We start from the raw sequence: 26,435 nt of genomic DNA, 5'->3' as shown, positions 1-26,435 counted from the left end.
GTGGTAAGAGGGACTTTGGGGGGGTTTCCCCCCACATATATATGTGGTCAAAGGGGGAGAAAAAAAAATGGTCTTTTGGCATTCGTTTTCTTTTCTTCAGCCAATTGTTGGTAAACCCAGACTACCTCCGAGATTGTTGGAGTGTGAGAGCAAACTGATCAGACATTTCACATTAGCAGTAACTCTCCCCTTTAAGCTTCTGGACTGGTAAATGAAGTCAAAAGGAGACATAACCAATGCGGGCAAGGGGATTGGTTTGCGAAGAGGAGGTTCAAGTAACAACCATCTGCACAATTAAGGGAAAAGCAGGGTTTCCTCCAGAATGCCGGAGCTGCTAGGAGCACATTATCTTTGTTGCTAGCTTAAAGACCTGAGGAAAGGGAGGGAATGCAAACAGAAGCCCCTTCCAGACACCTGGATGACCTGGAGACCAGTACCCAGGTTAGGGTATCTCTGAGTGTGGAGCAGTACATTTGCTGACTGGCTGCACACATATCTATGCTCTGAAATCACATGCACTGCCAGGACAGACCGCCCAATGAGGGCAATGTTCGTCACTATGTTCTCCACACTTGAGACATAAAAGTTAATCAGAGATAGATGTTTGTTCACTGTTTATGGGAACAATGAGCGTGCCATGTCTCTCTGAGCTCTAGATCAAGTGCCACCCTAGCAGTTGAACTATCTCTTGGCAAATATATTGTCTGCCCTTACCAGCACAGCATCTCCTCAGAGGAGATTACCAAACATCTGAGGCCCTCAGAAATGGCTTACAGCTACCATCTATTTGACCATTGATTGGGTCTATATTGAGGAATCCACATGCGTGCAAAGGTGATCCATGATGGCTCTGTATCTTTTGACGGTGTTGACCATCATCATTAAAGGTATTTATACATAATTATATGGAAGGGAAGCTGTCCACTATCTCAACTTTTTTCCTCAAATAGACTGACTGGGCAACATGATGAGAGAAGTCCTAGGGAACCAGAGACCAGAGGTGCAGCTGTAGTTTGACCAATGACTTTGTAACATTCAGGCCCAGTTAAGCAGAAAAATTAATACTGACATGATTTAAAGCCATCTCAGGACAGTCACCAACTCCACTGGCATGGGGACCTGAAAGCAGTATGTGTGCCAGAACTGTCAGGCGTAGGCATAAGTCTTATGGATGTAAAGCAACACCCTCTCAACACTCACAAAACAGTTCCAATCAAAATCGGCAAGCCTTCAAGAAGTCCTGGACTACTGTGGTCAGAAAATTGCTGCATGAATATGACTCTGTGGAAAGAGAAAAGAGCTAAAATTCCCATAAGGTCATCTGCTTCCTTTCAGAGGTTCGATCATGTTCACGTTAATTATCATGAGACTTCAGACTCTTGCGGAAATTGTGACTGCCATGTGGAAGGAGCCCCTTTTTAAGGCCACACCATGGGGAGGATCGCGCTTGGCATTCGCTTCATCGGCTTGAAGTAACAACTTACCGTCTGCGTGAAGTCCAGATTCATCTCTGTGTTTGCCCCACTGGTATACACCTGGCCATGAAGACGATTTATTTGGCCCTGCAAGGCAAGAACAAGAAAAACAAGTAAGATGACTGCACTCAAGCCTCAAGCTCATACTTTGCATTCCTATATAATACTAAAGACTCTCCCAAGGGCTCTGCATACAGTAATGCACTCAGCTCAGGGCTGCTTAACTGCAAGTTGATAGGGCATCAAAATAACCATTTAAGTGCTATAAATGATGCATGGACAATAGCATGAGAAAAAATACCAATACTGGGAATCCACGTTGAACCTTTTGATGACCCACACTTTGAACATCTATTAACACTTTTGGATAATTCCACGAAAAGTATGATAGAACTCAAGACACCATGCTCTTGAACATTTGTTAAAACTTGGACCCTTAAACTCATGCTTTTTAGCATTTGTTAAGACTACCTTGGACTGCGGCTTGTCCGATTTAGTAGCCTTCAGTGAGTGAAAAAAAGACTTATGGATAATTGCCCAAAAGGTATAACAGAAGAAAATAAACCACACTCTTGAACATTTGTTAAGACTCTATCCTCCAATTTCCATACTTTCGAGCATTGGTTTTGATGCCAACCTTGGACCATGGCTGGTCCGCATGATTAGCCTTTAGCGAGTGAAAAACGTCACCAGCATTTAACCATGCTTTCCTTGGAACACCTTCATGTCACCTTAGGGGATGGGAAAAGCAAGCTAAAAAGAACTTAGATGGAAAGGTTGGGGCACCATGTATGTACAGATCCTCTACAGTTCTTCATCTCCTTTCAGGGCTAAAGTGGAATTCAGGGGCACACAAGAGGCATAGGTTACAACCATCCATATAGAGAAGGCATTCAAAATCAACCCCATTCCTATGGTGGACACAGTGGAACACCCTTAGACGAAGGGTAGTTGAGGTAGTCCCACATCAGTGTGCGGGTTATTTATACATCACATACAACCATCAGTTTTTGGATTTGCTGTGTCCCTTGCAAGACGGAGACTTACACAAGGTAAGGTGTTACAACGGGATCTTTATCAGCCTTTGCGGTGGAAGAAAACAATCTCGGAAGTTTTGTCAAACCTTGACCCAATTTATTCTACGTACTATGATGCAGTTCAGAAGGACTTCATTACTCAAACAATGTTCCAGAAGGGAGAACTTCTTGTGTGTCCTTAACTGACTGAGACATGGATGGTGCACACATCAGACAGTCACCCAGTATGTGTGTACTCATGGGGTGACATAGTACAATCAGGGGAGACTTAATCTTCCTAAATACCCACACTGCCAATTTCAGTTGGAAAGCCAGGATCCTCAGTTAGTAATCGCCTTTTGAGTTTGCCGAAGGCAGAAAGCAGCGGTGTTGGAGCAATACAGAGATGAGGATGTATGTCTGCTCCAAGTCAGTGGATGCCAGGTGCACCCCCACATTTGATCATAGGTATAACACTTTGATGTTTTTCAATTCCAAATGTTGACAATCTTTTGTGTCGGCTGACCTCTATTAGACAGAGAGATGTTGAAAAGCACTCCACCTCATCCTAATTCTTTTTGTGGGACAGAAATAACCACATACTTTTCAAGTACCTCCTGTATATTGGTGCAGAGTACCAAGATCTTAACATTTTTTAATCTTCTATGCAACTTTTCATCATCAGGATCCCATAGTGCAGAAGGACAGTGTGAAACGTGAGGGAATTGCCTCCTTCAACAAAGTCCACAACCTATGTGCCTGAAAAATGCCTATTCCTACGGAGGTGTGGAGGATTGGACTCTTCCCCTTACTGACGGCAAGGGTGCCTGGAGAAGTGCCCATGGGCCATTTCCACAGTCATGAAAGCTGGAGAAAGCGGGAGAAGGAGCAGGTCATCTTCTGGGTTGTGCAGGTCAGCTACTGCTGGTCTCTGGGGGAACACTGCATTTCCGGTGGGGTCGAATCTTGAAGGAGCACAACTCTAAGGCTATGTACTTTGGAAAGGTTAATTCTATACCCTAACGGTTGTAATCATCTGTAGCTTGATTCACCATCCCTCCTCATTGGACCTGAAGAACATCATGCAGATGAATTGCAATTTATGCAAATCAGCCTTCTGCAGCAAAACTTCTCCATTCCAATATTGCAGCAAATACTCCTTCAACAGAAGAAAGCTTAGACATGACCATGATACACAGAGGATAAAAGGTCATGTCAGATATCATAAGTTGTTTTTCTATCATCTCCATCGGATGTACATGATTACCGCGCAGCCCGATATTGCAAATACAACAATATCGGATTGCAAAATCACGCAGCAGAGTGATCACATAGATCACATTCCCTGTCATCCTGCATACCCTACCCATTCCCCCCCACTTACCTTTTCGGAGGCACACACAGAAGTATACCACCGACTCTCCTCTATCCCTGCGCCGTCAGTTCCCTCCCACTAACGTGGGTCACAGCTGGCGCCGCAGGGTCCCTTTTTAATTTTTTCCTTTTTTTTCTTTGTTGTCCCACGCTTCCGATGGCATGGAAGTGGGGGACACCCCCACAACCTCCGAAGCCCATAATGCTGAACAAGGGGACCGTGGTACACCCCCACAACCCCTGTTCCCCATAATCAGCATTATGGGAATAAGTATTTTCGTCCAAAAACCATCTCCACCAGATGACCAGAGTCTGCTCCACCATCTAACGGTGGCATTGTGGTCTGAAAGTCCCCAGAATGCACTGGGCAGCATAGGTTTCATGCATTTCAGCCTTAAGAACAAATGACGCAGCTGAATACCCCTTCTTCAAGGATGATTCCATTCTCTGACCAATAGTATCCGCTGGCGGGGCGTCCATCCAGCAAATTCGGATTAACCATGAGGTGCAGCCACTTGCTGCGCAATCTTCTTTTTTGGGGCACCATCAGCAGAAAGTCCACTTCATCATCTTTGCGCTGACAAATAGACATCAATGACAGGAGGGGTGAGGGATCCAGGAAACGTTTTGTCTACCTGAGTATTTACTGTAATTTCCGACAGCCTCTATAGCTGCACTCATGATGTGAGCAGGATTTTGGCAATGCAGGGGTGGGGGTTAGGGGCAAATCCCAAGTCCTATATTTGCAATGCTGCCTCTGTCTGATGATCCCCCTTTGCTTACTGGGAGAATAAGAAGTTTATCTCTGTTAGAACAGACATATGTTTTTTTTATGCTGCTTGACTTGCCTTTCACGGAATGAGATTGCAGCAGAAGGCAGGATACTTGACTCTATTGTATACTCACTCCTAAATATTTATCCTTCATTTTCACTATGAAATTAATGTACATCACCTTGCTCAATTCCTAGCCCATCAACTAATGTTCGCTTGCGATCCAAAATCAGGGCCACGATTGATATGACATGGCATTTATCACGCACCTATACACAAGTGATTCACTTCCATGCCTGCCTGAAGAAGACCCGTCTTTCAGGGTCATGTTCACTGTGCGGGGTTGGAGGAGATTGAGGCGAGATGATTTGCATTGTTCAGGATTGCAACCTGCTGCAGTCCAGTGCTGCTGCATTACAGGAAATCTTATCAAATACACTGGAGAGTTGGGCCGGCTCCTGGGCGTGTGGGACTCAAGGCTTGGCTCCCACATGCAGGGCATGGAACACTAAATTAAAGACGATCAGCATCAGCTGTTCTTACCTTAAAGGACCCTGTAGATATCAGGAGGCAGCATCAGAGTGCCAAAGGGCTGAGGGTGATGGGTCCTCCCCCAGGCGGAGGAGAAAATAATGAGTGCCTTTCTTTAAGTGGTCTTTACCCCCAGAAATGAGGACTAGGATGGGGGAGAGGGATGAAGGGGTATTGGACGGTGCTAAGATCAAACAGAGAGCAACGACCCCTTTAATTAAAGACTCCACCTGACCATAGAGAAGCACATTTTGGAATATGGTGACAGCTGGAAATCGAACTTTATAGTTCCTCAAGCCAACGTTACCTATTGCAACAACTTGCCACAGAAGGTACGCACAGAGGTTGAGGATAGTTTACCCAATTCTCCCTTCCATCAGTGAGAATGTTTCATCTGCAAGGTTAATTTGCACAGATTTCGGGTCCCGGATCTTCCATTTAGCGCTTCCTGCAAATATTAAAATACCACCTGAACAAACGTCAAGCACTTGCCTAAGAGAGGGACAGTAATATTGTCGGCAAACAGCCTAAACCCTTAGTGTGCCCGTGATTGCTGCTAGCCGCTGTCCTGCATCGTAAAGTATTTCTGCTGAAGTCCCTTCCCATCTAACAGCAATACAGCAACTGCTAGCAATTGCACATGTACAACTCCTCAGCGTGTACATCCATGGACCTGCACTTTACATGATGACAGACCTTGGCAAAAATGCGACCAAGGTCGGAACTACCCATGCCCCGCAAGAAGCTGAGACACTGAGTCCGTCAACAAGGACGCATGTGAATGGGGAAACATTGGGCCTCATTACGAGTTTGGCAGTCATCTGGCAGCAAATCGTGGCATTACCACGGGATCCCCATTTTGTAAGTCTATGGAACATCATACACATTTTCAATGGATTTACTGTGAGCAGTAAATCCAACGAGTTTTGGATGTAAAGGGGAGTTACACCCTCTTCCTTACCCCCATACTTGCAAGAAGGCAGTGCGGGAAAGTGGCGCTAACATTATTCTCACTTTACTGCTGTTTTTACCACACTGCCGTATTTGTAATGAGGCTCCTTTCTGTTTATATGCCCTTTTTATGTCTGTACAAGAAAATCATGGTTGGGCCAAATCTTAAATAATCTGCTATTATTCCAGCTACTGGCATGCTCTTATATTTTACTGCAAGGCTATGAACAGTACACAGAAGCTAATGATGTTCTGCATCCATGGGAGATTAGATTAAGCTTTACTAAAGGGTTAGCAGGTGAGAAAAATGAGCCAATTACATTTGTGTTTTTGGAAGCATGAGGACTGTGTTTGTAGAACATTTTTTAAAAAAAATATTATTTATTTATTTTATTTTGTATTACACGGTTAACAAAAGTCAACTTTTAATACATGTCACATCCATCAGTGCATTTCAACAATCAAATGCAAAAGAGAAACCCTACACAACACATTTATGAAAGAAAACCACACCATACGCATCTTTAAAATGTCTTCGATTGCTCTCCAGAGCCGCATCGTGTGAAGAATGCACGCTTCGTTATTCCCACTCATCAGCATAACCCAGATTTTAGCAGGGATTCCATTCTTCACGTACACCCATGGCCACTCAAGGCTTACCCTTTATATCAGCTGGAGCAGTGCAGCTCAACAACAAGTGTTTGGCAGATTCGATGGTGTTAACCCCACATAGATGACAACATCGTTCACCCTTTGGGATACCAGAGTACATACCAATGTTTTCCACAGTGGATACCCCATTGAATTCAGTTCTCAAATAGTGCCAAACAGCATCATTACCAAGAAAGTGATTCACAAATATGGGTCACCCTGTGCATCCCATATAATATAGCACATACAGTTCTCCAGTAGTTTTGCTAGGTTTTGCTCCAGGCTGTATTTAGGTGAAATTCTATGCAGACTACACCGGTAGCCCGTGTAGGTCATTCCTTCAGTGGACCTATTAAGCCACAAGCACAAAGTATCTTCGATCTTACATAAAAGACCATTTTTCCTATGGTCTTTCTTGTCCACCAGTACATCCCTTAAGTGGCACTGTAGAGTTCCCAGGGTAGCAGTCTTAATTTTCCAGAAGGTCTGTAAACATCCAAGTATATCTTGGCGGAGATGAGCAAAATGTCAAATTCTAGCATTATAAACTCAGCTGGAGTATTTTTATTCAAGCGCAGCAACCTCCTCAATGTGACCTTTTCCAATAATGCCTGATGTGAAATCAAATTTACTCCCCAAAGTTCCCCCGATACAAAATTATAGGTAAGATTTTCATTAGATGCAGCCTGACAATTAAGTATCCTCCAGCCTTGTTCTAAACTGACTGCATTGCTCCTGAGATCTGGGCAATCTTTAACTAGGCCTGTTGTGTGCTTTACCATCAGGTTTGTGCCCAATGTAACTCCCAGGTATTTGTTGGTGCCCACCCTCTCTATGTGGTCACCATTCAGCTTCCAACCCCAGGCCTCACTAGGCTTAGCATTGCTTCTGATGGGAGAAAACACCATGATCTTGGTTTAACTGGTGTTAAGGATAGCATATTCATGTAGCCTGTCCAACACAGCTTGCAAATCCCTGGTGTCAAGTCTAGGAGGGACAAGTCATCGGCGTGAGCAAGCCACTGGGTGCCGATCTTGCCCAATTTAGGTGGTAAGGAAACAAGATGTGGGATTCCCTCACCCAGGTCTGCCAGGCAGAGATTAAATGGCGTTGGTGTTAATCCCCCTGTGCACTGAACCTGTGTGATTCCTACATACTCTTACTTCTGTGTCTTCATGCAAGACATTGATCATACTAAGCAAACTCGTGGTATGTTCCAGTTTGACAGCTTCAGCCACCTCCTATTCCTGGCAACAGTATCAAAGGCTGCACTATAGTCAACAAAGGCCACATATATGGTTTGTTTCAGGATTAAATAAACCTGATCAATGATGGTAATGAGTGCGAGCCCAATGAGGGTGGTGTTAGATCCCTTTCTAATGACTGTTTGATTAAACTGAATGATGTTATTGGCATTACCCAGCCAACGAAGCTCCATAAATAGACCATAGCAAAGATTCTGGCCGGAGCATGAAGCATAGCCAGAATTCTGTTGCTACGTGGATCAAGTCGACAGCCTTTTTTAAATACTGGTAGAAGAGTGCTTTGCCTCCAGGTTGTGGGAAGTAGCCTTTCTAATCAAACCAACGAGCCAATGTAGTGCACTTGCCCAAACTGTCAAGTCCGCTTTTACTAGTTGACTGCACAGGCCATCTGGGCCGTGAGCTCTTGAGGGTTTGCAAGTCCCAATGATTCTCTAAACTCTAATCCCAACGTGCGCCAAGTAGGTTCAGATTAGGAGCATTTATTGTGGGGTAGGAACCTCGCATATCCCCAGCAGGTGAGCCTTGTGGGTTAAGATCAGTAGCTTTTAAAGTGGGGGGAGCGCTCAGCATAGCCTCAATGTGTTCAACCCAATCAGCCTCTAGTACATCACACAAAACCGCACCACTATATTTACTGGCATTAATAATCTCCCAGACGGCTCGTGTGGCATTGTCTAAGGCGCGGTCTACTAATCGCAGCCATTTGTCACACTCAAGGGTGGGTTTATGCTTTTGCAGCCATATTTGACAATCGCTTCGGTTCCTTCTTAACATTTGGGCATGAAAAAAGAGGCGAGTGATACTCACGGGCGGTTTTACCCAGCTCTGATCTAAACAATCTCTTCCTGTCACTCAACACCTTGTCATGCACATGGCGATGTACATGCCTAATGATATTAGCCACCTTGTGGTGGAGCTTTCTCTTTTGTTGTTTGATACTACTAACATTAACCTCCACACAGTTCTCATAACTGTAGGCCGCAATCAGAATTTCGAAAGAATGCATTTGGCGACATTACCCGCCACAATAAGATTATTAGCAAACCATGTAATGCGGTTCAGTTGATTATTGACCTTGAGCATGCCTTGTTCTCCATGATAGATGGTGGTACGCATGATAGATGGTGGTACGGTCTAACTCAAGATTCACAACGAGAGGCAGAGGGTCACTCTCATGCCTGTGTTCTACTTACAAATCAGTAACCAGAGTGAATGATTGTGAGACAATGTCATAGCCAATGATGCATTTATGTCTCAATGTCCTAGTTAGGCACGGTGCGTATCTCTGCTCTAGGCCACCCCTGAGCACCAAACAATCACTCAGAATCTATGCATTAAGGTCCACACAGAGTGAAATCGTGAGGAAGCCCCAAATGTTAGACAGTACAGATTGAACTTCCATTTGAATTTTACTGTGCTCCAGAACAGAGGGTGGGCCATAGACATTAATTACCATGAACTCCTTTCCAAGTTTCCCCCATGCATCCTTGTCGACTAAGGTGACTCTGCCAACCAGTAAATAGTTGGAGTGACTGCTAATTTCAATTAATTTCATTGGATATTTAAAACCCAAGAAGAGTCTGCCTTTGGGCCTGCCACATGGACCCTGAGTGGCAAGCCGACTGATGATATGCTATCCGTCAACTGACAGTGGTTTAGTATGCCAAGTTTCCTGTAAGGCAATGATCGAAAAAGACCTCAATTGCCTCTAATAGATCCCCTCTTTTAAATAAGTGTTTAAATCCCCTAGTGTTCCAGGACAACAAACATGATCTAATTTATGACTGAGACACCATGTTCTGCTGTAGCATTTCTACCAGCCACTCCCAACAGTCATCATCCCACTGGTCCTGCACAGCGATGTGCCGGGGTCATCACTTACTACTGGCAGCTTTGTGGCAGCCACCCTAGTCGTCTGTAAGTGTCCAGATTGAACAAACCCCTTTGCCCCAACCCTGATGTACATCCTGACCTGCAGTCCCAACTATGTCTCACCTACTTGAAGATGGTGTCCCGACACCCCCATGTTCATGAGGCTCCTCTATCTCTAAGGCCACACAATCATAGCCTAGTTTCGTGATAGCAGCTTTATGGTGTACAATATAATTAATAACATCCTCCCCATTAAAGTGGATATAAGAGGTCATGCGATTGGAGTCTTCCTGAATGCCCACAATACGGATGTCATCGCTGCTGATGCAGCATAATGGGATTACCCTATGTATGAGGGCCAAGAACCTAGTTCTGCTGATAAGTACATGCGGTGAGCCAAACAAACTGCTAACCTTGAGTACTGTACGTTTCCTGATAATAGCCAGTGTCTTACATGCCTTGGTGTGGAATTGAGGCTGATTTGGCAATTCAACGGTAGGTGTTTGTGATGAGGCATCTATCTCTTTGGGATGCTTCACTTCTGCTGTATATAGAGCAGGCCCTGCAGATCATTTAGTGACTCATCACCATTTCCCCTAGTTCTCTGCTGTTTCTTTTTTTGTCGAGAGGAATATTTTGTATTTTTTTGGGGCTGTAATATAGGTGCATATATCGCTAGTTCTACCCATAGGTTGGGGGTCCCTGTTTGCCCCTTCCATCACTCCAACGACAGGCGGTGGATTGGTTCCCCCCCACAATATCACTACCCACCCAGTGGAACTTGGCTTTTAGTTTGTTATGCCTCCTAGTACCCGCAGGATTCTTGTTTCCTTTCTCAATCATGGGTTACTACCCCTGGGAACATTGGTCCCACCCTCCCCAATGGTAAAAGAGATATTAGCCACACTGCCGAACTCGGTAGAGTCGGTCAGAACTATAGTTTTGATACCCATCTCATTAACCATACCATCCACCGCGTGTTCAGGGAAATGAACAGGTTTGATCCCACGGAAACACTCCTGGCATTTTGTTTTGTTTTTCTTAGCTCACCATACATGATTGCCTGCTCTTATGCCAATCACTTCCCCAACATTCTTTGACAAGCTCCCAAATGTTTGTGTAAATTTACAATAGTTCCCCCTATCTGTCTGTGTGACAGCCACATGATCACCACCTTGGAAGGTATTCATGTTAAGCTTAAATAGATCAGTCCCAACATCAAGATCAGTAACACGTGTTAATAACATGCTGGACTGCTTTGCATATTTGCTGTCTAAGGGCAGGCATCACAGAGGCGGGTAATCCCTTTCATTACACCTGATTCTGCATTTAGCTTAACATCAAGATTACCACATTTGTACCACAAAGATGTCCAGAGCTTCTCCAAGATACAAAACATGTTAGTTGAGGAACAGATATTGTCACCAATATTAGTCGTGCTCCCATCCAAAGGACAGTCAAGACCCCCTCCCGTCTCCACCTCCGATTCAACTACCATATCTCTTCCCACAGTAGCACACAATGTTTACTGAGCATTAACATTAGCAGGAGTGAAGCTGAACTCTAAGGGCGGAGGTGTGGAGTCATGAATGTCAATCACATTTACTGCAATCACTTCCGTTTCTGGGGATCCCCCAATGCATCATTAACACTCATTCTCTTTTAAGGGACACTTCATTGATTCCAGAGCTGCTCGACAGGAGCATTTTCCACAAATACACCTCTCTCATGCCCTATAGAGAGAAAAGGGGACAGAGTGAACTGGGAGGTGCCAGGGATAGGGATGGACAAGGCATTTAAATCGTTCACTGTGGTGCATTGATCCTGTCCGAACTGGATTGAGTCTATAATGAGCTCAATAGTATGTGAGCCCAAACATGACACAGAGGCCGATAGCTCAGGCACCAACTCTGAGCAGACTTCCTTTGACAAAGAATTTGGATCTTCACAGATCAGGAAAAGTTTGTAATTTTAGCCAGACTTCTATGGCCATCCTCCTGACTTGAATGTTTTCTGCATGCACAACCTCGTTCTGTGGAACAGCGACTTGTGTGGACTCCACCAACTCCACCGCACAGAGCAGCTCAGCGTCTTCTTGCTCATGGCCCCTGTATCACTCCTCGGAGTGTTGCGAATCGCAGGAGACATGTTGCCTGTGATACGCTCTTCCGCCCGAACGCCTGACAGTATGACGGCAAAACACTTTGCATGCTTTGCACATCTTCTTCTTCTTGTTAGGAAGACTCCAGAAATCTGAAGCCGGCGATTTCCATCTATTAAGATGATGTTCGCCAAAAAGAGCACCAATCAGCCATCAGCCTCCACTAGATCTTATCCCACTTCCCAGTCTCCCGCACAAACTGAAGCAGGAACCTACACTGTTCACTCACAACCCCTCTTTTCCAACTGAACAGATCAGATAACCCCTGTACAACTACTCCAATGCCACTCATCCGGACTCTGAGTAATTCCTGCTGCACACCAAACTTCACACAATCCAACATATAATGAGGCACAGTCTCTGGGCATCCGCAAGCCTCACACGCCGCTGATGTAACATTAAACACTTCCATCCCGCCAACCCCACATGAACCACCCTAAGGCGATTCAAAATAGTTTCCTCTCTTCGTGTCAACTCTACCCCCCTGAAACGCCCGAGCCCGCACTTCCCTGCACACTGCATACAACTGCCGTCCCTTTGAACTCATATCCCATTAATCCTGCCACATATCCGTAATTTTTCCACGCACCATCCCCTGTATCTCAGCCACACTCAATGGAACTTTCACATCCACCTCCCCCGCAACGTGGCCCCATATGCAGCCCGATCCACCAATTCATTACCCAAGACCCCACAATGACTGGGAACCCAAGCCAACTCCACCACGGTTCCCCCTGCAACACACTCTTCTAATCGCTCTCTAATGAGCACAACTATATCTCTCCTATCACAATTCCCATCCTTGATAGCCAACAACACACTCATCGAATCCACAAACACCACAACCCTAGCCAACTGTTTCCCTATAATCCGAAGCACCGCCATATTAATAGCCATTAATTCAGCCGTGGAGATGGATACATCATCCGACAACCTAGCCACCCAAAACTCCTCATCCGCCTGAAAATAGCAAGCCATACCAACCCTGTTCCTCTCCGGATCCCTGGAACCATCCGTATATACTTGAGCACCAACTTTACCCTCCACATACTGCACTGCCAATCTCTTAATCACCCCTCTATCACCACCCTTCTTGGTCACCACCTTGGCCAGGTACAAACAAACAATTGGATCATGCTGCATCCAAATCGGTCCTACAATCCTGTCCACATCTTCCACCATACACAACCCCTCCACCCCCAATTGTTTCACCAGCCTGTCCGCATGGAATCCAAAAGTCCCCTCTTTCCTCTCCCAACTTGCACTCTTATAAGCATACATCCAATTAACCTCCAGACACTTCTTCACAGGATGCCACACACTGAGGGACTTACAACGCAGCCAATACCGGTCACTCAGCTCCTCCCTTCTCAAATCCATTGGCAACATCCCTGCCAATACTTGCACGGCCTCTGTGGGGGATGACCGAACAGTCCCAGTTACAATTCTCATTGCCCTTGCCTGGACACCATCCAACACATTAAGCTGAGTCCTACTATAACTGCACTGCAGCTGAACTCCGAACTCAGCACACTCCTGACCAACCCCACATACAACATCCTCATACTCCTCTGCCCTCCACCCCACTCCTGACCCGACACTGCCTTCAACAAATTAAGACGCTGTTTACACTTTGCCACCGTCTTTTCCACTTGCAACTTCCATGACAGGCTTGATCCAAGAACACACCAAGATACCGAAATTCCGTCACCTGAACCACCTCATCCCCGCTATACTTGAGATCCAAACTGACACCACTATGTCTTCTGTTGAACAACATACATACGTTTTAGAGGAGGACACCTTAAATCCCCAATCCTGACACCACCTTTCCATTACCTCCAAAGCCTCCTGCAACTTTCCTTGAATCACTCCTCCCACCTTACTCCTAACCCAAATCACTCAATCATCTGCATAGAATCCCACCTGACAACCACACTCCCGAACTCTCTCTATAAGGCCATCCACCGCTACAAGAAACAAAATAGAGCTGATAACACTACCCTGAGGCGTCCCATTTTCCATCAAAAACTCTCAGGACAACGCGTCCCTAACACGCACATCAAAACACCCTATTCATCAGAAAATCCTTAAACCAGGAAAACATCTTCCCCTCAACACCTTTCTTTCGCAACACAAATAACAACCGATCCCTCCACAACATATCATACTCCTTCTCCATATCAAGATTGCCTCCACCATTTCCCGACAGGACAATGCCTCCTCCACATCTGTTGCCAATGCCACAACCGCATCCATCACGGATCTAGATTTACGAAACCCGTGCTGATACACACTCAGTCGCTGCTCCGACTCCAGAAAGTGCTCCAGATGGACACTACCCTCGCACTTCCACTTGTACTTCACCTGACACGCAATGACCTGCTATATTGCTCGTTCGCCACCGATTTGCTATATTGTTCGTTCGCCATAGATTTGATTGTTTGGCTGCGCTTTGTCTGCACCTGCACTTGTCTTACCTTGCAAAGTCAAGAAATGTCCACTCTGCCTGCTCTGTAACCTGTAACTTGTAACGTATGTAACCAAGCTGTAAACTTCCTTGTTCTCTTGTGCCCTGCTACCTCAGGGTCCGGTGCGCACAATAAATAAATAAAACAAAACAAAACAAAACACACAATTTTTTCCATCACCTTGCACAACATGGATGTCAGAGCAATGGGTCGATAGGAACCGCACAAACCAGCTGGCTTCCCCAATTTCAGAATTGGGAGGATGACAGCCCTCTTCGACCCATTAGGCAATGTACCCTGATCCCACACAACATTAAACAGCCGCAACACCTCCAGCAAGCAAACATCCGGCAAATGCTGCAAATAAATATACCGTACCCTATCCTCCCCCAGACTTGAATCCTGTCGGCCCATTAGCACAGCCCGCAAATCAAAGTGAAGGACATATCCATTCTGGATGTCCATTTGTCTACAACATTAATCGCACCTGGATTAACAGCCATGATCTCTGCCATTTTCCATCTGGACACCAGGGAATAATATCTGTGCTGTGCACACCCACAAAATACTTTCCCAATGCCTCTGCTTTACCACTATCATCCACCATGTCACACCCCGCATCTGTAATCACTGAAATCCGATTGCCTCCTCTTGCCTGCCTGGACATACGCCGAAACCTTGCCCACACCTTTGATAAACATGTATCCCTAGACAGAGTACTACAAAAATGTCTCCAATACATCTGCTTATGACATTGAATCATCCTCTGCACCAGTGCCCTAGCCTTTTATATGCAACAATGTCTGCCACTGCTTTAGTACGCATGGCCTTCCTCTGCTTCCTTTTCCTATCCTGAACTACCGCTGTACATTCTGCCAACCACCACGGGACCTCAGGTTTCTGAAAGATCTTACCTCGAGCCGGGGCCAATTCTGCCACAACACTCCGAATGATATCTTGCAGAGCCAAATCCATTGCATTCACAGTGGGTGGCACCCCCACCCCCTGAGCATCACCCAAACCCATCAACCTGCTACACCCCTCTCCAAACTTCGTCCAATCCAAATTACGGAAGTTACATCCCCTCGGGGCTGAACTTGCCGACTTCACCACCCTAACACCTACCTCTACGGATATAGACCCGTGATCACTCCCCATCTCCCCATCCATCCTCAGTTTCCAAACACACTTAGAAACCATAGATGCTGATACTCATGTCAAATACAAACAAGATCCCATACCGGTATGAATGTCAGTCCTGGTATGCCCTGGCAAGTTCAATAAAACAAGTCCACATTCATCAGCCATCACCTCCAAATTAGCCCCATTAACATCTATCACAGCACTATTCCACAACGTATTGTGACAGTTAAAATCCCCACAAAGAATATATTTGTCACGCTGCCCCAAGGCCTGCTGCAAAGCCCTCACATCAAGAGGTCTACACGGATTGTAGAAATTCAAAATCACCAACACATCAAAAACCCGTAAATAACCTCACTCCAATCAATTCCAACTCCCCTCCAAACTCAAGGACAGAATATTGAATACCAATCTTCACCAAAATGCATACCACTCCCCCACGACCCGCCTCTCTATCTTTCCTAAACAACACATATCCCGGAAAATGAAAATTAATACCCTCTCTCAACCATGTCTCCTGAACACATACAACGTCAACATCACCTACTTTCACCAACTCTTTCTTCAACTCCTGCCCATTCGCCAACAAACTCCTCGAATTCCATTCCCACAACCTCTAACCTCTGAACCCTCATGGGGAACATCACCACCACTCATCATCTTATATGCATCCTTATCTGTGAGATTTCCAATCCTTAAATACATCTTTGCTGCCTTCACCACCGCCTGTAACTTGTCCGAGTTCGACTGACAACCAGCTGGAGCCTCCCCTACCTCCACCTGCTTCACCACTGCAGCAGGAATTCCCACCACCATCACCTGCTCCTCCCGTACCTTCTGAACTGCTGCCGCATAACTGATATTTGTGCTCACTACCTTGCAGGCCTCCACCTGTGCAACACAGCCCCTAAAAGAAGCAACATGATCTCCACCACAATTGCAACACTTTGGTGTACATTCTATCACACACTCCTTAATATCATGGGGCCCACCACACTTCCCACACCTCCTCTCCCTTCTACAAGACCATGCTATGTGACCATACTCCTGACACTTATAGCACCTAAGGGGGGCTGGGACATATGGCTTCACCCGAAAACTCTGAAACCCCAAATAAACATGCTCCGGCACCTCACTCTCCCTAAACCGAATAGCCACAGTCGTAGAAATGGCACCACCATCAGGATCTTTCCTCCCCAACCTCCACACCTCCAAAACCCCCATCTCCTGCAAGGAATTCACCATATCCCTATCATGCACAGAAAGAGGTACTCCATAAATCACTCCCTTACGTACCGCACCACCATGTTCTGACACAGTAACAGGATGTCTCCCAAGACATACCAAATCCAACGCCTTGTTCCTGGTCACCTCACCCTTACCTTTAACCAACAAACGCCCCCCACTAATTACCCGAACAGACTGCACAGCACCAATTCCTTTCCGAACCCACTCAGATACTACAAAAGGGCTCACACCACTAAGATCTTGATCGGGCTTCGCCGACTTTATGACCACCTGCCATCCTGACTCTGCCTCCATGGATTCAACCGCAACATCACTCCTATGCACATACTGCTTTCCACCACCAGAACCCCCACTGCCCTCCACCCTCCGATCCACAGGTGATCTACTCCTAAGCAGTGCCCCACTATCATCCCCAAAAGACCCCAACTTCCTCCTCCCAACATCAACACGCTATCATGAACCACCGTACGCATCCCTTCTGGACTTCGTGGTCCCTGACCCATAGGGGACTGAACTCAGCAGTACTCCCATCATGGCCGCTGAACGTGGAACGCTGTTTGCCAGTCTCTGCATTGTACGCTCTACGTTCTACAAAGCAGACACGCCCCCGCGGCCCTTAGCGTCTCAACGCTACCGCATGCAGTAGTCAGACGTGTGCGGCTGGAGTTCGTACAGCGATTATTTCTGATTCCTGGTTCCCGGTCCCCTGAATCTCCTCTTCTTTCATCCTTCCCCTTTTTCCTCACCTTGCATTTCCTGTATTGCCAGCGCATTCGTATCTCCGAGTGCGCTCCTCGCCATTTCCTGGACTTTTTTCCAGACATCTGAACGCTTCCTGGAGTCGGGTCAAAGACCGCACGCTAGAACCCGAGGATCCACGCAAAGGGTTATACAAAACCCGAACAGTGCGAAAAAAGACATCTTCGAAGATCACGAACAAACAATACAGAGAGGTGAGAAGGGGGAAACCTGTGACAGATTGAGACGCCAACAAACTGATACAGTTACGGAAATGGAGGCTGCAGTCCAAGACCTCATGTGCGGCATGCAGGAGTTAACAACAGAAGTTCAAAATCGTAAACCTGAAAATGCGGCATTGAAACAATTGGTCCTGTCACATGACTCTGCAACCAAGGAAAGTATGTTGTTGGGCGGAGTGGTGGATAAATATGATGGCTCTTCAAAGACCCTTCGCGGCTTTCTCGATTCATGTTTAGTGCACTTCACCTTTAAGCCCTACTACTTCTCCACCCCAGGGCAAAGGTGGGCTTTATGATTTCACATCTCTCCGGGAATGCATTAACTTGGGCAACTCCCTTAGTTAATTCGAGTGATGCCCTCCTGGATGACTATGATGGTTTCGTGCAGGCGCTAAAGACCATGTTCGATCGCCCAGAACAGGTTTACAGTGCCCAAGAACGCTTATTGGACTGCCAACAAGGATCCGAGGATATGCTAACCTATGTGACACGCTTTAAACAACTTGCCAAGGAAGCAGACTGGTCCTCTGAGGCCTGTTTCTCCCTCTTTCGAAAAGGTTTGAATGAAGAGATAAAAGACGAGCTAGCCAGGGTAGCTCGCCCAAGTTCCTTCCAGGCTCTCATGGATCTTTCCTTACAAATTGACTTTCATATCCAGGAAAGAAAAGCGGAAAAGAAGAAGACTAAAATACCCTACCAAAAGGCCTCTACAGAACCTTCCTCTAGACCTGAGCCTGCTTCTTCCCCGACCACAGACCCAGAACCCATGCAACTAGGATCCTTCCGCGGACCCATAACTCTGCAAGAAAGGATGCGACGGATTCACACTGGTCTGTGCATGTATTGTGCCTCTGATAAACATCTTATGAGAGAGTGCCCTATTGCCCCTCCACGGCGTTCGGGAAACACCAGCTCCCGATCCTAGATGGAGCACAGCTTCGGGAGAGAGATGTTTGCTCCACATCTATTCCATCCTTGAACTCTCCTGGACAAAACAATCTTGTGATTCTGCAGGCCTTTCTATCGCCTTCCAAGAAAGAATCGTATCCCATTCTGGCATTAGTGGATTGTGGGGCCATGGAGATATTCATAGATCATGATTGGGTCACTACCCATAACATTCCATATGAAACAGGAGACATCATGCAACCTGTAGAAGCTATCGATGGAAGATCTCTCTCTTCAGGACCCATTACCCTTCAAACCAAAGAGATCCTGATTTCTATAAACCACCATCAAGAAAGGATCAAATTCGACATCATTAATAGGGTATCCTGTTTTAGGGGTTTATTTTTTTTCACTTCCGGGGGTGTTTTTCCGGGGTGTTCAAAAATGTTCAGAATCTGTGTTTATCAGTGTTTTCCCATTTGCCCCTTTCAAAAATCGCGGACAAATGTTTTTTCAGGTGTAAACACAGAAATGTTCTTTTACTGCTTCATTGCGTGCATATGTAGGATAACCTGCACGTTAAAAGAACATTACAGTGTGGTGTTTCTTCATGGAGTTCCAAAAGCATGCAGGGAATCAGTGGCAAATGGGGTGGATGTGGTTCTTCTGTCATGCCTGCCCCATACAGAATGAGGCCCTAGCAATAATTCTACAGCACCTTCCGAACTTACAGATTTCTTGCTGTGTCCTAAAGTCAGTGGTAGACGTATACCGAAATAAATTTAGTGGAACTTTGGTCTCGGTAGGGAAGCGGGTAGGCCGAAGCATAGTGCAACATGTGACTAGGTTTTGTGGCCGTGGCATTGCAGTAGTATAAGTGCCTACTAACTAAGGCTCCTATTACAAGGTTACACTTGCACAAGGACAAGGATGGACAAATCCTCTTTATAGAATGGTGAATATGGTCATAAAAAGTAAAGGAATGGTAATCAGAAAATAATTAAAGTACTGGAACACCGATATGTGAAACATGGACAGCTGCACTGAGTAAATTTCTTCTTGGAAAGTCACCTAAATGATCTGCTTTTCTTTAAAAAAACGTTAATATGTAAAGTAGTTGTAGAATATCTGACATGTTTGCAACTATTTTAAATGTCTTCTAGTTGCACCTATTCTCACTTCTACAAAATAAGGATATGCATTAACTTAGTAGGGATGGGATCAAGGGAGAGTTACAAGTGTGAGGGAGCATCTTTGATTTGTAGGCAGCAGACAATAGAACAGCTGATGACGCCCCGACAGGGGTTGCTTACACTTGCCCAGAGGAAGCTGTCTGTTGCTAGATGGTTAGGTGACAGCGTTTATACGGACCCGTGCAAAGTGTCTAAGCAACAATGTCAACCACAGAGACAAATGAAGTGCATGAGAGGGCCAAATGCATCATTCACACCTCAGTAGGCAAACAATAAAACATTTACACACAGGGGTGATTTAGTGTGGAAAAATGATTTCCCCCACGATTAACATGTCAGGCTGTGAAAAATGTCACTGCTTTTCCTCAACGTTTTTCTCAGCAGGAAGGAGCCGAGAGAAGGCACTTAAAGAAGTGCTTTAATAACAGAGCAGCTTGGCGGAAATCACGCCCCAAACCGCCCCACCCACCTATTGCTGGGAACCTGAGCGGATATACAGAGGGGGTGTCCTGTGTATGACTGCAGAGCCACTGCCCAGTGGGCTGAACTCCTAGGTTTATAGCGTGATGCAAACTTCATGTGTGTTCATGACATTGTGACCCATTGGGCTTTTTATGTCTACATTGGTTTTGCCCATTTTTCAGGGAACAGGCAAAACAGGTGTATAGAAAAATGGGATAAAGGGTATGGGTAAAATACAAATATTAAGGGAGTTGGCCCCCTTATTTAAAGACGCAAACACTGCAGGTATAAAGTATGGGAACCGCTTGTATGCAAGAAAGGCAAAAACACGTAAATCTAGGGGGTCAAAAGTCGCCAAGTCGCCCCGAAATAGCAGTTGGTGCCAAGATAACCAGGCCCGAGTCCTTTGAAGGTACAAACAGGATCTTATCAGCGCCCAGAATCCCAGATGCCCCATAAACCACTTTAAACAAGAGCTTCTGCCGACCTTTAACAGAGAAGCTTGTGGTCTAGCAACTGCTGCAGAACTGAACTGCCCCACACCCAAATACAAACAGCATTTTCCACCATCCCCCCCACCCCCAATCACGCACCCCGCTCACCTGGGTCGCACAGCCTGCTGTAGTGGTAGGGGTTGCAGCAAGCGCTGCCCTCCGACCCCCCGAAGTTCTGACAGCCCCATAGCACCTTCACGCACATGGGAAAAGGGCACTCACATGGGACGAGTGCACTCGCATGACCATGGGAAAGGGTTCACTCACTTTCACTCACTTGCACACGGGAAAAGGGCACTCACATGTTAATGGGAATAGGGCACACGCAAACGGCAATAGGGCACACATGCACGTGTTAAGCGAGCACTCAAATGCACACGGGAAAAGGGTACTTACACGTTCTGGGTACTCCAATGGGCTTAGAGGTTTGGCGTCTGCAGACCTATGGATTCCAAACCGTGTGGGGTTTGTATCTTCATAATTGAAATGTGAGAGGGTGAGTAGAAAATCATCCCTGTTCGTTTTAATGGGCAGGGAGGATGGCTCAGGGGCAATGCGCCTGTCTTGGAAGCAAGACAATGCAGAGCATTACGGGTTCCAAGCGTGCTATAAAAGATGAATTCATAAAGTTCAGGGACCTGGTTGGGGGCAGCTTTTTGTTTTCTGAGAATTCGTAGCGCTTCCCCAAAACATTACCGTATTCGAAGCACGGATCTGCTTTTAGGCTGTCAATTTCATAGACTGTTTTCAGACTGTTCCTCTACTCTTTGGTGCTATTTTGTGCGCATGGAGCATCATGGAGCTGGTTTCTGGTTCTGTGTGCTTAAAGTACTCATGTTGTAATATGCATGTGCAGGCGTGGTGCTTTTATAGTGACTTGTTATGCAAACGCTAGCACCGACCTATATGCAGCTTTGACGGGATGAGTTTGAGTGACTTGTCAAAACAGAAAGGCAATGGGTTTAGAGCCTCAGCAGCTCCATAAAATATCCTGACATGTGTTATTTAAGACTGGTGCCCAATGGAATCTTACTTCTTGAAATCAGGCAGCCCTGTGGGGCCGCCCTCCAAGGTAAGGGGTCAATATGTCACCTCGGCTCAGGGGCACGGGTTGTGCCAGTTCCGAGCTCGCTAGAAATGGTGCAGGAGTCCTTGTGTTTAAAATATGTGTAAATCAAACCCCCACCACGTCGGCATCACACACAAACATACATATACCTTACCTTTCAAAGGGTCCAACACGTCCAGCTGAGCAAAAGCGAAGGAAACACTGGAAAATACCATTCAGCAGGTTCAGGGAGCAGTGAATGGCTCGAACAAGTGACGCTGCTTATATGGGGCGAGATTTCCCGGGCAAACATGCACATGCAGCCTAATTACCCATGCAGGCCTTAGAGGTCATGACTGGAGGGGGTACATTAGCCCTCCCCCCCGGAGAGAGACACACGCATCAACAACAGGAGCATGCCCCCTGCAGTCCTGCTAATGTTTCCCTCCCAAGAACAATGCCAAAGCTGAGAGAGGCACACAGAGCTTAACGCTCAACCAAACCAGAGTTTTCCGGATTGTCCGGCATTGCAGTTTGCAATGTGAGGTCCTTATGACTAGGCAGTCAAATCGGCATTTGGCCACAAGGTGGCAATATGGGATAATACATTATCATTGCAGCGTTAGTAGCAATGTCAGTTCCAATAGACAATGCTTTAACAGAGTTGCTAGGATAGCTCACTGACGATGTGTGTGTCTTGGAAACAAGACACCATGGTTTTGAATCCCGCTCCCAGCACTATGAAATATGGGGTTTATCGGATTACCCCGAGAATTTTTAAATCTTAACGGGGGTCAGATATCAGGGACTTTCTGGTTATCCCCGAAAACCGGACACCCTAATCATAAAATCTGTCCATTACCCAATGGTACTGGGTATACCTTGGTTACAGAAGCACAACCCCTACATCAACTGGGCAGCAGGATCCTTGTTTCTTGGTTCAGAACATTGTATATCCCACTGTTTATCTCTAGATTCCTCGTCAAGATCCTCTGAAGACACACAAACTAACCAGCAAGGTCCATTCACTGTCTCGAATATCATCCAGGTTCCCAGGGCCTATCAGGATTATACTGATGTGTTTTCGACCGCCATAGTTCAAGCCCTTCCCCCTCACAGACCTGAAGACTGCGCTATTGATACTGAACCATCAGCAGTGATTCCTTTTGGGAGGATGTTCATTCTATCAGAACCTGAGAAAAGAGCCCTCCGAGAATACCTGGATACCAACTTGGAAAATGGTACTATACGACCATCCAAATCCCCGGCGGGAGCTTCGTTGTTTTTTGTCCCCAAGAAAGATACCAAAGAGCTTAGGCCTTGCCTAGATTATCAGGGTCTTAATCAATTCACCCTCAAGGACTGCTACCCTTTGCCCCTAATCTCGGATATCCTGGAAGCAGTAAGAGGAGCTGTAGTGTTCACGAAATTAGATCTCAGAGGTGCCTACCAATTGGTCCGTATAAAGGAAGGTGACGAATGGAAAAAAGCCTTAAGAACACCCTTTGGTCATTTTGAATACTTAGTTATGCCCTTTGGACTTGCTAATGCCCCAGCGGTCTTCCAACGTTTTATGGACGGGTGTTCTCCGATATGCTGTTCCTCTTCGTCATAGTATACTTGGACGACATACTGATATACTCCAAGGACCATCTGAAGCATGAAGAACATGTTAAAGCAGTTTTACAACATCTACGTGAACATAAGCTCCTGGTCAAATCCGAGAAATGCCTTTTCCATGTGTCTACTGTTCACTATCTCGATTCGTCCTCAGCCCAGAGGGAATTGGAATGGACCGCTCGAAAGTAGACTCCATTCTATCCTGGCCTGTCCCAACTACTGTGAAACAAATTCAATCCTTCCTGGGGCTTGCTAACTTCTACCAGAAATGCATACCTTCTTTTTCGGAGATTGTACATCCGATCATTACATTGTTGAAGAAGGATGCACCCTTTCACTGGACAGCAGTCCAAGATGAGGCGTTTCAACAGTTAAAGTCCGAGTTTACACAAGCCCCCATCCTGGCCCAACCTGACATTGATCGACCCTTCCTAGTGGAAACTGGTGCCTCTAACTACGCCATCGGGGCAGTCCTGAAACAGGAATTTGATGACAAGCTAAACCACCTCATCGCCTACCTTTCTCGCACCTTGACCCCTAGCAAAACCCACTATTCTGTTTTGGAAAAGGAACTACTAGCCATCCGTCAAGCCTTCACAGACTGGCGTCATCTACTCCTGGCAGCGAAACATCCCGTTCAGGTCCGCACGGACCATCGGAATCTCCAAGTCCTGCAATCCCTGGAATGTAGTAACAGTCGTCAAGACTGTTGGGCCTTCTTCTTTGCCCAGTACCAGTTTCAAATCCATCATGTTCCTGGAACACACAATATAATAGCCAACTTCTTATCCCGACGTCCTGACTACGAAAGTCTTGAAGACCGATCCTTCCCAAAGATGTTTCCCCACACAATATTTGTTGCCCAAGCAATCAGTCTCCTAGAAGCCATTCAGATTCAAACTGAGTCCTCTGAAATCTGGAAGGAGGTTAACGGAAAGAATTGATGGAACCTCAAAACGAAGGGTGGATATTTATTCAAGGACAATTGCCTGGTCATCCCCACTCAGAGACTACGACAAAAGATCACAAGTCTATGTCATCATACCCTTCATTCAGGACACTGTGGCATCACCAACACTGTCCGTCTAATACGAAGACAGTTTTGGTGGCCGAAGATGAAGGATGATGTCCAGCTTTACATCCAAACCTGTGCAGTCTGCACTCAAAACAAGCAGGACAACAAGAAAACGGCAGGTCTCCTGCTCCAACCAGCGCTGCCAACAAGACATTGGGAATTCATCGCTACAGATTTTATTGTGGAACTACCACCTTCCAGGGGATACACAACTATCATGGTTATCATTTATTTATTCACTCACATGGCTCATTTTACACCTTTGTATAAAATACCATCCTCCTTTGAACTTGCTGGAATCTTCCTAGAACACATATTCCGACTTCACGGACTACCTTCCAAGATCATATCTGACAGAGGACCCCAGTACATATCTCAGTTCTGGACACAATTATGTCGCATACTAGGAATCCAACGTGCCCTATCCTCAGGTTATCATCGGCAAACCAATGGATCTACTGAACGCGTGAACCAAACTCTGGAACAATATGTTTGCTGTTTCACCACCAAGGTCCAGGACGATTGGTCACTCTTGATACCTGTGGCTGAACTTGCCTACAACAACTCGGATCACTCGGCTGTCAAAACCAGTCCCTTCTTCTGTAGCCAAGGATTCCACCCTTCGTTTCTACCATCCATTCTCCCACATTGTACCCCTGTTCCTACAGTTGACTCCTGGATTGAAACCCTCATCAATGTACACAAAGAAGCAAAAGAACACCTCGAAAAGGGCCGAACAAACACCAAGCACTATGCTGACTCCAAAAGAAGACCAGGGCCTTCATACACAATAGGTGATAAGGTCTGGCTATCCTCGAAACTTCTGCCTCGACACTTACAACCAAACAAATTGGCTCCCCGGTACTATGGTCCTTTCTCCATAAAGGAAATCATTAACCCAGTGGCCTTCCGACTCAGACTACCAGATTCTTGGAAGAGGATCCACCCAGTTTTTCACACTTCTCTGTTGAAACCATACGTCCAGTCCTCCCGAACTTCTCCAAGATCTACCCCTGTGATTGTAAATGATCAGTTAGAATACGAGGTTTCCAGAATATGTGACTCCAGGTACAGACGTGGACAGCTATAGTATCTGGTCGAGTGGAAAGGGTACCCTCCCAGTGAACACACCTGGGAACCAGTCTCAAACATAAATGCCCCCAGACTGCTCCGAAGGTACCACCTTATACACCCGGGCAAACCCGGAGAAACGGGGTTTCGGAGGAGGCATGCTGTCATGAACCACCGTATGCGTCCCTTCTGGACTTAGTGGTCCCTGTCCCATAGGGGACTGAACTCAGCAGTACTCCCAACATGGCCGCTGAACGCGGAATGCGGTTTGCCAGTCTCTGCATTGTACGCTCTACGTTCTACAAAGCAGACACGCCCTTGCGGCCCTTAGCGTCTCAACGCTACCGCATGCAGTAGTCAGACATGTGCGGCTGGAGTTCATACAGCGATTACTTCTGATTCCTGGTTCCCGGTCCCTTGAATCTCCTCTTCTTTCATCCTTCCCCTTTTTCCTCACATTGCATTTCCTGGATTGCCAGCGCATTCGTATCTCCGAGTGCACTCCTCGCCATTTCCTGGACTTTTTCCCGGACATCTGAACGCTTCCTTGAGTCGGGTCAAGGACCGCACGCTGGAACCCGAGGATCCACGCATAGGGTTATACAAAACCCGAACAGTGCGAAAGAAGACATCTTCGAAGATCACAAACAAACAATACAGACAGGTGAGAAGG

General features: G+C 46.2%; 1 long non-coding RNA gene across 3 annotated transcripts in view; it reads left to right on the top strand.

The window, feature by feature from the left end:
* The window catches only part of LOC138454866 (uncharacterized), a 388,570-nt gene that overhangs the window by 27,458 nt on the left and 334,677 nt on the right, over positions 1-26,435 (top strand). The window lies entirely within an intron of this gene.

This window comes from Ambystoma mexicanum, chromosome 1p (assembly GCF_040938575.1).
Source record: "Ambystoma mexicanum isolate Mex_15411 chromosome 1p, UKY_AmexF1_1, whole genome shotgun sequence".
Lineage (NCBI taxonomy): Eukaryota > Metazoa > Chordata > Amphibia > Caudata > Ambystomatidae > Ambystoma > Ambystoma mexicanum.
The sequence above is the reverse complement of the archived record's forward strand: the minus strand, read 5'-3'. Positions and strand labels throughout refer to the sequence as shown.